Here is an 11,389-nt window from a genome sequence, read left to right on the forward strand (position 1 = left end):
CATTCTCCAAAAGCCTACCCAAACTTTAAGATACTCAGTCCTTCTCTCAATCCCACTATCACCATGTTCATATTTGGTAGAAATATGAAATGCTGTCTCAATGGTTGCTTCCAGTTTTAACTTTCTGCAAAAGATGTTGGATCAGTATATTCCCTCCAAGACTTCCATCGCTATTTTATTAAAGTGTTCTTTGCCTCTCCTTGAGCTGGCCAAATAATTCTAGCAAAATGTTTGCCAATTCTTGTCAATTGACCGAAGTCAATTAATAATAAAAGGAGGGTACCAAGTGACTTTTGCAAGCCACAGCTGTTGCTAGAAACCTGGCAACCTTTTTAATGATTGCCCAGGTTAGGCTCCTTATAGAAGGAGCTTTCTAATATCTTGATCAGAAAGACAGTTTTTGACAATTAGGTTTATGAGTGTCAGCTGCCATGGATAGTACAAAGGACAGTTCAAGAATACATGGATTACTAACTCAACCTTTATAGTTGAACATACACACATGTGGTTATTTTACATGAGACTATACTATTGTCTCCATAATAGGTAGTGTGACAATTCAAGCCAAGGTAAAAAATCTCCTGTGTGGAACATGTAAAATGTTATAAATTATACCATAATATGGGGGGGGGGGTGACTTTAGTCCTATCGTTTGTAGGTTTAAATCCCAAAACTGTTTGTTTGACAAAAGCTTCATCTGGGCTGAGTGACTTTATTGCCAGGAGTGAAAGGCTGCAGTATGTCAGCTTGGAGTCAGTTTGCCTCCTCAGGGATGAGGAAAACCTATTCAGTTGGGTAAGATGAGCCCAGGGCTCATCCCCTCAATTTTGTTTCAGCCAAAATCCAAGATGGCAGAGTCTCAGGCAGGCCCCAAGAGAGATGCAGCTAAGGTCTAACCAAGTAAGGACATTTGAAATTGTCTCCAGGGCCTAAACCTGAAAAGACAGAGATACTGTTTCCTGAAGTCTAGAGACCTAGAGAGTCGAAATCCAGGTTGCAAGTTCATTGCCAGGAGGGAGAACAGTGTTATCAATGCACTGGAACATAGGGGGTGTTTTATACTTAAAATCACTTTTCCATCTAGCCCAAAGAAAGGTAACCTTTTGAGGCCCAGGGTCCTACTTAATTTTAGGCAGCCAGGATCACAGTGAGCAGGTTGGTTGCAAAGTGATGTTACTGGAAAGGACAAGGTGAAAATTTCTGGGGGGAAAAGTGTTGCTTTTTTCCCATTTGTTGGGACTGGGGTTTAGTCTGTGTTGGTTGTATAAAAGGTTTATATGTTGTTTTAATGTAACAAGGGGGGTAACTGAGCTGGCTGCTATGATTTTCCATTATTATTTCAACTGTGTTTTTTTTTCAGCTGCTGCCGTCACAGAAAAAGTGGGTTATATAAAAATCATGTACAGTACACCAGTGTTTCTTAAGTTTTTTTTCTTTTAGGACTCCTTCCCACTTTTAAAAATTATGGAGGACCCCAAAAGAGTTTTTATTTGTTTGGGTTATATTTGTTTATATTTGCCATATTAAAAATTAAAATTGACGGATTTGCTGCCGCTACCGCTTCCCATGATTGTTTGATAGGATTTTAATATTGTGTTATTTTTCAGCATACACTGGCAAATAATTTTGATTCTGTGGACCCCTGAGAGGGTTTTGGGGGACCCCCAGGGATCCTACGACCACACTTTAAGAAACACTGCAGTACGCTATACAGAATTAGAATTACTATAGTGTGCACTTGGTCCTCTTCAGATGTGATGGGACTGCAACTGGCTAGAATTCTGAGAGTTGTGATTTGGGAGAAGATTGCTTTTGTGTTACTTGTTCTTAAATATGCTAAGATTGTCTTGAATGTTACGTCCACTTACATAGGAATAAGCAGGAGACTGTGAGTTCTAGACCCACTTCAGGCATGAAAGCTGACTGAGTGATTTTGGGCCAGTCACTCTCTCTCAGCCCAACTCATCTCACAGAGTTGTTGTGGAGAAAATAGGAGAAGGAAAGAGTATTAGATATGTTCGCTGCCTTGAGTTATTTATAAAAATAAGAAAGGCGGGATAAAAAAATCTAAAAAAAAAATACCCTCCCAGTGACGTTAGTGAGAGTTATGTCTATATGCATTAGGTTACCAAGTTTGTCTGGGGAAGCCTTTTCTTGGTTAATATAGTCTGCTCCTGCAAACTACCCATTGTTTTTGTTCTCTTTAGTGGGGCTTTCATTCCGTTATTCTTCTCTTAGATGTCTTGTTTGTCTTCTTTTTTTTCTTTCTTACAAATACAAATTTTTTTACAAATGTGTCAAGGCCAACCTCCCTCCATCTTCTTCTCAGGTTTGCTACAAAACTAACATGTACTTGGGGCAGTTTCAATTCAAGAGAATTACATTACTTTTTGTTTGGAAGTAGAGAGGAGGGTGGCAGAAGGTGGCTGTGTGGGAGGCATGCCCTGTAAACAGAATGCACTGGCACAATTTCTCTTTCCCTTTTTTAATGTAAGGGGAACAGTTGCCTTACCGGTGTTCACCTGTCTGGGTTAAAAATAATGCAGTCCTTGAAATGAAGTCATTTGTATACATAAGCAGGCTTTCCCCAAACTTTTTATGTGCTTTCTAGATATATTGAACTTTAATTCCCATCATCCTTAGTTGTGCAGGCTGGGACTTAGAGGAAATGAAGACCAATGCACTTGGAATGCTCCACGTAGAAAAGAGTAGCAGAAGAGTTACAAACTCTGGGGCAAAAGGCAGAATGTAATGGAACAGAAGTAAAAGTGATGAGATGGTCACCAGATTTGAACACATCTGCACAGCAATGAAAAATTGTGCACACGAGTCACTGAGTCATGAGAAGAACATAAACATTGCCTTGCTGGACCAGGTCAAGGTCCATCTAGTCTCACACTCTAACAATGGTCAGCGAGATGCTTTTGAAGAGCTCAGGTTTTCTCCCTGCCCTGATTTAGCACGGTCTTGAAATGTAGCATTGCAGTTTCCTGCCGGGCAAAGGGAGAGGCATTTTTCTGCAGCTATTGCAAAGTAAATTGTCTGGGGTTGTGTGCCATGCATCTTAGCTGTTTTCCTTAGGCAGACAAATATCTTCAGCCATTCCACCAGCAAGGCATTTAAATAATAGCAACGTCTCGCTTCGTATTAACAATCCTGGTGAATTATTGCAAACATGAAGTGTTAAAAGTCATGGCCTTATAGCAAACAACAAGCAAACGTTCATGCATTTTGAACCCTGATTTCCCAGGGATCTTAACTAATAGCTGTCCCCTCATCTCAAGGCATTAAATCGGAGAACCAGTTTCTTTTACCAAGCTTTTACCCCTTCCGCCAATGGCTAGGGCAAAGGCCTTAATAAGTCCTTAATACTAAGAACACTGACACAAAAGGAAAAGAGATTGGGAGGATGGAGGAAAGGCAAACCCAGGTATTAGTTCTTAGTTTCATACATTTGCATAATGGTCAGCAAAGATGAAAGCAATTTTAAAAGAAGCCAACAAATTGCTGGTGTCTCAGCAGAGTTGATGCCATAATCTGCTTTCCCATCTTTTTCTTTACTGTGGCCTCATTTAATAGTTGAATGACCCAACTGTTCAAGGTACATGAACCAGACAACATTTTCTATTATACTGACTCAAAGAAAAGCTGTTAAAGCACTTGGGGCAATGTTGCAAATACAGAACCACAGCCAAAGAATGATTGTGATTCCAAGGCAAATATCAAACTGGTTTTCTTGTAGTGATGGAATTTGTCAGAAATGCCAAGAGAGCTGAATGGAAAGGAAGGAACTGGTGTAGGGGGGAGGTGAGCTTGAAAACAGTATCTTATATAAATGTTAACAATTCATCTCATAAATCAAGATAATTTTTACCACCGAGTAGGCTGACGAATGAAACCCACTGAAAATAAAAATGAAAGATGCTTTTTTAAAATCCAGAACCAATGCAAAATCTTGACACATTACCCTTTGGTCTTCAGGAATAATAGCCTTAGCTAAGTCTTCAAAATCTTCTGATAAAGGCTTACAAATCATTTTGCTAATAATAAGTGACACTTCATGCTGAAGCTCTTGAAGAGATAGTCCAGGGAAGTCTCTGAAAAAAGAGAAACTTCAGAATACTGTGGTTGAGATGCTGGAAGGTAGCATGAAAATTCATGTTTTTTATTAGCAAGGCAGCGTGACTGAACAAGAAATGGATGGAAAAATGCAAGCAGTGGTACACAAGGTAATTTTAGACCCCAAATATAATGGCTTTATAAGAGCCTCATTTTAGATGTTCATTACTTCTTATTCACATTTATTTGGGCAATTAGCACCATTTCCTAAAGGAAATGATAAAATCAGCTTTAAAATTATTTTAACACAGAAGGCATAAGGATGTTGTGATGATCACCATAATTTCACTGGCCTATCTCAATCACCTGCCATATTTAGGTCATGCCAGCTTCACTTTAAACTGGCTTAAGAAAATTCTGTCCAGACTGACACATTTCTAAAAGCTGGAGGCATGAAATTCATGAGTGGAATACAAGGTAGGAAGGTAGGATTTAGGGAATAGGTCAGATAAAGAGGCAGGGGAGTGGGGGTGGAATAGCATTTTATGTGAAGGAAGTGCACATGTATTGAATATTGAATTGCAAGAATTGGAGGATGAAGGTTCAGTTCAGTGGATTAGAATACAAGGTAGGAAAACAAGGATATCATAGGGAATGGGTACTATAGATTACCAAATTAGGCAGAAGATCTGGATGATTCTCTTCTGGCCCAGATTATAGAATTTTCTGGAAAGAAATATATAGTCACATTGGGAGATTTTAACTACACAGAAACTGTTGGAAAATCAACTCAGCCAGTCCCAAAAAGTCAGTGGTCTTGATGATCATTTCATTTTCCAGAAGGCAGAAGAAGAAACAAGGGGATACGGCGTCCTAGATATGAACCTAAGCAGTAGGGAAATGCTGGTAGAAGACAAAAAAGAAGTGGGTGAACTGGCCACATAATCTTGGGCTTCATGATACTACCAACAACAACAACAAAAAGAATTTTCAGTAAGATTAGAGAAGTGGTAGGTGGATGCCATGGACAAGAGTTCTTTAGTCAAAAGCAGAGCAGAAAGGCTGGGAACCTTTCAAAACTAAGATACAAACACAGCACTGCAGTGAGAAAAAAGGGAGCAGTTTAGGAAACCAATGTGGATATATGATGAGATTTGATTGACCTAACAAATAAAAGGTATGTGTACAAGAAATGAAAGATGAGTGTAATCACTAAGAGGGTGCACCAGTGAGTAGCTAATATCTGCAGAAAGTAAGTTAAAAGGCAAAAGCACAAGGTATGCTAAAAGCAACAAAAAGGGGGGGGGGGTTGATATGTCAGTAGTAAAAAGAAGAAAAGGGAGAAGCTACTGCAAGAGCAGGGTGGTAAGATACTAAGAGGGCAGAGCTCCCCAACTCTTATTTGGCTTCAGCTTTTTCCATAAAGAGGGAGTATGTCCAAATAGACCTAAGCAGAACAATTACAAAAAGAAATTAGTGGCAACCCAGGGTAAGCAGAGAGAAGATTAGGGAACACCAGACTACTAATTAGCCTGATGTTGATATTGTGCAAAACTTGATGCTGATATTGTGCAAAACTATAGAACTAATTATTCATCAGTCTCTTTGTGAGCATTTAGAAATGAATGCATGGCTTGGTAGGAGCCAGAACATGTTTGCCAAGTATTAATCATACCAAACCTATCTTTTTTTCTTTTCTTTTCTTTTTTTTGATAGAGTGACCAGTTTAGTTGACAAGGAATGTGGTGGACATAGACTATCTTGAATTCAGCAAAATATTCAGTAGGGTTTCCCATGAAATTCTAGTAGATGGACAGCAAAATGTATGCTGGGCTATGCTTATATTATTAGGCTAAAGAGGTAGCTGAACAATCATTTCCAATGAAAGTATGTCAATGGCTGGCCATCAAGCTGAAGGGAAATGTTGGTTGATGTGCTATTAAAAATATTGATTTGGATGTGAAGTCAGAACATTTTTATGATTATCAAACTTTCACTCCACACAAAAATGAATGGATAGCAAATACTTTAGAGAACAGTATCAGGATTCAGGAAGATCTCAACAAGCTGGAACAATGGGGAGAAACCAGCAAACTGAAGTTCAACATGGACAATGCAAAGTTCTTTATTTTCATAGGAAAAAAAATCAAAGACATGGGTAGATAGGAGCAGGATTGTACTGGGCAGCAATACATGTGAATAGCATCTGGGTGTCTTGGTGGATCACAAACTATAAATGAGCCGACAGTGTGATGCACTGCAGCTAAAAGCAGATGCAATCCTTGGCTGCATTGATGCATAATGTCAAGATCAGTTCTTGGTACTCTTTTAGGGAGGACATTGACAAACCAGAGCATTTCCAAAGGAGAGTAATCAAATTGATAAGGGGCCTGGAAGGAAATACTTATGAAGAGTAGTTGGGGTTGTGTATGTTTAGCTGGGAAAATGTTACAAAATGATTGATTGAATCCACTCAAAATAGAGTTCAAAATTAGTTCTTTTATTCTTGTGTTATTTGGACAGAAAGCAAAGCAAGCGTTTAATCAGTGTTTAATCAAAGTTGATTAATACATACAATTTCTTTAGTTTCCTGTAATATGTATTACAATAAAATATATGCCCACCAAGGCTAGCAATAAATGTAAGTGCCCGACTAGGCTAACAACAGTGTATCAATAATCAGTTGCCCAACAAGGCTACCCAAGTTGCTGTAAGTATTCTTGCCCAACAAGGCTACACATTCACACAGAATACTTACATTCACTCTCAACACAGTTGATCAGGCTGTGCTAGAGTGGGCTGGGAATCAGACTCAGGGCGTCCCCTGCTCCAACAAGAGTCATCTCGCACTTCCAAATGGGCATGGTTTCCATCCTTTCTTTTATACCCAACTTGTTTACTTAGAATTCATCTAAGTCATCTCCATCCATTCTCATCCAGGTACGGTACATGCCAGGAACAGTTCGTGTTTGGTACAGCTGGGTAGCTTGTTACAATGGTACCTCTTGTCCTGTTTTCTTATAAATTTATGATGTGTCACTTTATTCCTTACACTCACCAGCATTCCAGCCTTATCATTGTTGAGAACTCATTCGTACAAGGTATCTAGCGTACATTCCAACATTCCTTCATGCCAGCAACGTGAGTTTCCTAGTAAAGTTCATGAATAGGATAAACATGGCTGTTCTATGACTATATGATTAGATAGATAGATAGATAGATAGATAGATAGATAGATAGATAGATAGATATAAGGCTTAAATTCATTACAAAAAGAGGAGACTATGGGGAAACATGGTAGTTGTCTTTAAATATCTGAAAGGCAGTCATGTAGAATATGAAGAGGAATTGTTCAGATTTGTTCCAGATGACAGAACAAAAAGAACAATGGGTTTAAATTACAAAGAAGCAGATATTAGTTGGGTATCGGGCAGAATCTTCTAATAACAACAGCTGTTCAACAATAGAAGAAGCTATCTTGGGAAGTGGTGGACTTTTCTTTGCTGAGAAGTTTAAACAGAAGCTGAATGGCCATTTGATAGAGATGCTGTGGTAGGGGATTCCAGGCCCAGGCAGGGGGTTGGACTAAATAATCTCCAAGGTCCCTTCCAGCCACATTCTAGATTCTATTAATATAGAAAAAAAAACAGTATTCCATTTTAATAGTAATATTTATGAGCATGCCTTTAACTGAAGATTCTTGGCAGATCTCTGGGACTGTCATTCTCCAGGTTTTCCTCAGACAACATGTATGACAACTGATGAAGCCAAGAGCATAAGATGCAGCCACCTCAGCCAGAGAGCAAGGAGATGTTAAGAATATTGGTTTCTTGGGCTGACAAGTAAGCACATTCCTTGGGCAAGCAACAGACCATTGTCAGAATTATAGGGGTATATTAGAGTATGAATGCTTTCCTTAGAAAAGTACATCACGGAGCTAGTAGAAGCCCACTGGAAGTACATTAATCTTCACTAGGCATCTGAATTAAATGTGGGTTGCCTCATGCATTTGAGAAAACGAAAAGGCTTTCCTGGTCTAGTCTTCAGCCCTGAGGTTTTCTGATAATCTCCATTCCAAGTACTAACCATTTCCAGCCCAGGTTAACTTTTGGAGGCAGGCTGGTGCTGCGCTTAGCTCAGCCTACAATGCCTACTCATCATTTGCTTTTAGTACTATTTAATACATTTTAATCCTCCTGTTTTATCCCCAAGCAAATGCCTGATTTGTTGACTTATTAGACTGGTTGAGAGCTCTGCTTTGCCTAATAAAGATGAAACAGCTTTGCTACAATATAGAAGTGAGTGATGTGCTATGTGAAGATGCGTGTCTCTGAGACACTGATTTCTGCAACCCCCCACCCTGTTTAAACTGTATCTCTTTTAACTGTGAGCCTGATGATATGATCAAAGCCAAAAGTAAAGTATAATAATCAAAATATTTTTCCAGTGATACAAAGCTAACCAAATTGTTGCATCACAAAACATGTCTGAGCTTGGTGTCGAAGCCAAAAGACATCCAAACACAAGGTGCAGAAGTTTGCTTTTATTAAGGTACCAGAACAAAAGGACTCCAGCCTGTAAAGCAGCTAGGGCCCCAAACACAGTTTGGTTACAGTTTTTATACTTCCCCAATCCTCTCCTCCAGCCCCCATTGGCCAGATGCTAAGGGACTTTTAACCTGTCAGATACACCAAATACAATCCCCGGATGTCCCGCCTTAGTTTACATCTCCCACTCCTCTATTTTAAAGCCCCCTCGCCCCTATTTACAATTGCCCATATTTGGTTTCCCCTCCTCCCTTCTTACGTGCCGTCCCAAAAGTTGCTGTCCCCTGCAGTTCCCCAGATAGCCATAGTCTTGCAGTTAGACTATCTATCTTCTTCCCCTTTCCTATGGGTGTAAACTGCTTCAAGCTTATCGCTGAATTTCACACACCCTGTTTTTCCCAGGTTGTGGGCCTTCTTGCAACCGTTTCAGCATGTCGCCCTCCCCCCCTTTCCTTACCAGCTGTCTCAGCGACTTATGTCTTCCCTCGGTATGGTCTCATATCCACATATGAGCCTGTATTGGGGTTACCCCCGCTTTGCTGACCCTTCAAAATGAACTGGAGAAAAAGTTCCGTGCTTATGCTCCAGAAACACAGAATAATTCATCAGATTAATCGTCTGCATTATTAATGCAAGTGACTAGTATTTAACCTGAGTGTGTTGTATCAGAAATGCATAATTACCTGTGAGTCAGTTTACTGAACTCAGGAAATCTTATTTCTAAACCAAAACACATAGAATTTCACTGTTAAGAAGTAAACTCATGCATACTATACAATGTTACTGTTGTAGCCCTTCGTGTAGCCAATAGGTGTCAGCATGTATAATAAAGACAGTAGGCTTCCTGAGAAGCTAGTGAGCCTAGGAATTATAGTTTGAATCAGAGTTTAACTTTGCAAACATGTATTTGTTAAGTGTTAAAACTCCTGTTAGAGCCTGTATACTTGGGAAAAGCTGCATCTCTCTGGTGGGGAAAATGACATTGATTCAAACATTTCCAGTGTTTTATATTGATCTTTATTTTGCTGTTTTGAATTACTAACCTGGATTGATATGCAATATGGTGCTTTGGCTTACATTATACATTTAAAAATAAAACAGCAAGCACATTTTAAAAGTAGACACCCAATTATTTCTATGCCTCTTGCCCCACTCAATTTTTAAACAATTATTGTATTATCCTGTATTTATTGTATTTTAAAATTAAAATATATTTTTAAATGGTTTACTGCAAAGCAGCAACAGCAACAAAAGTTGCCTCCAGCATCATATTTCCTTTTGGACCTCAAAAGGTTCTGCTAAAGAGAGTATCCTGGACATTAGTTTACCTCCTGATAAATGGGTGCTTTCTGAATGGATATGGCCACATGGAAGACATTTTGTGCATAGTTATCTCCAAAGGCAGCCATTTTGTAAGCATACCCACCGTAAACATTCAACATTGTTTTAAATCTTTTTGTATCTCAAAAAAATTGCTTACCTCCAGTTTAGGAATTATGCAAGCTCAGTCTAGTTAGTTTACCATGTGAGTCTCATAGGAGTAGAACCTGGTTGACCCCCTCCATGGCTCAAAACCTAAGTAGGGCCAGGGCTAGTTAGTATTTGGGTAGGAAGAAGTTGAAAAAAACCCAGAAGAATGTAATGACAAACAAGTTTTGTATTGTTGCCAAGAAAACTGCATGGATATATTAATGAAGCTGCCAGGAGTTGAGCTTCATTGAAAGAGATGTTATCTTATTCCATCAGATGGGTGCTGGACCTTGAGTCATGGGCTTCTGGTTGGACTCCAAGTGCTTCTGCAGCCCTGTGTGTGATTTTGGTGTGTAGTATTGGAATGACATTACTCAGTATTCTGGCTATAGCCTCTTGAATAAAGTGTCATTTAAGAGTGCGAGAATTACTGTAATCCACTATCCCTAAGCCTTGTTTAAGAGTTGAGTACTAAATCTCTCAGTAGGCCAGATGAAATCAAGAAGTGGGGAAGCTTTTAGTAGTATTTATAGTATAAATACTCAAACTAGCATTCCCCCTTCTCCTGAGATCTCATTTATCCTGATCTTGATCCCAATTCTGTCAGAAAGATGGGGAGTACGGGACAACTCTATTCCAATTTTGACTAGATTCAATGTGGTTGCTTTTTAAGTTGAAATTGTATTAAAATAAAAAATGCAGTAACTCCATTACATAAAATTTATCACACAAATACAAAAAAAAAAAAAAAGCAGAAAACAAGGAAATCTGGTAGTATAAACTGAAAATAATAGGTGTTATTTTAGAAAATATTTTTCCAAAATAATAGATTGTGGGGAGTACCTCCTTGTGGAGTCCTTGGGGTTCTCTGAGCTTGGTTCTTTTCTTGCAAACGTTTCATTACCCAGCTAGGTACCATCTTCAGTGCTAAAATGGGCTGGGGTTTGCTCTCTATTTATGTGCTGTGGCCTGTCTTGCCAGTGCTGGTAAGGGTGGGGTTTTTTTTGTTTTGCTCCTCTGGTAGTTCTTTGATTGGCATATGTTTGCTGCTTGATTGTGTGCCTGGTGGTAACCTTTGCTTATCTGGGTGATGATTGCTGGTGATTGATTGCAAAGGTTGCGCCCAGATAAGCAAAGGTTACCACCAGGCACACAATCAAGCAGCAAACATATGCCAATCAAAGAACTACCAGAGGAGCAAAACAAAAAAAAACCCACCCTTACCAGCACTGGCAAGGCAGGCCACAGCACATAAATAGAGAGCAAACCTCAGCCCATTTTAGCACTGAAGATGTTACCTAGCTGGGTAATGA

This window comes from Python bivittatus, unplaced genomic scaffold (genome assembly GCF_059951505.1).
Source record: "Python bivittatus isolate LINGU-HERP-01145 unplaced genomic scaffold, Pbiv_v1 ctg000480_np1212, whole genome shotgun sequence".
NCBI lineage: Eukaryota > Metazoa > Chordata > Lepidosauria > Squamata > Pythonidae > Python > Python bivittatus.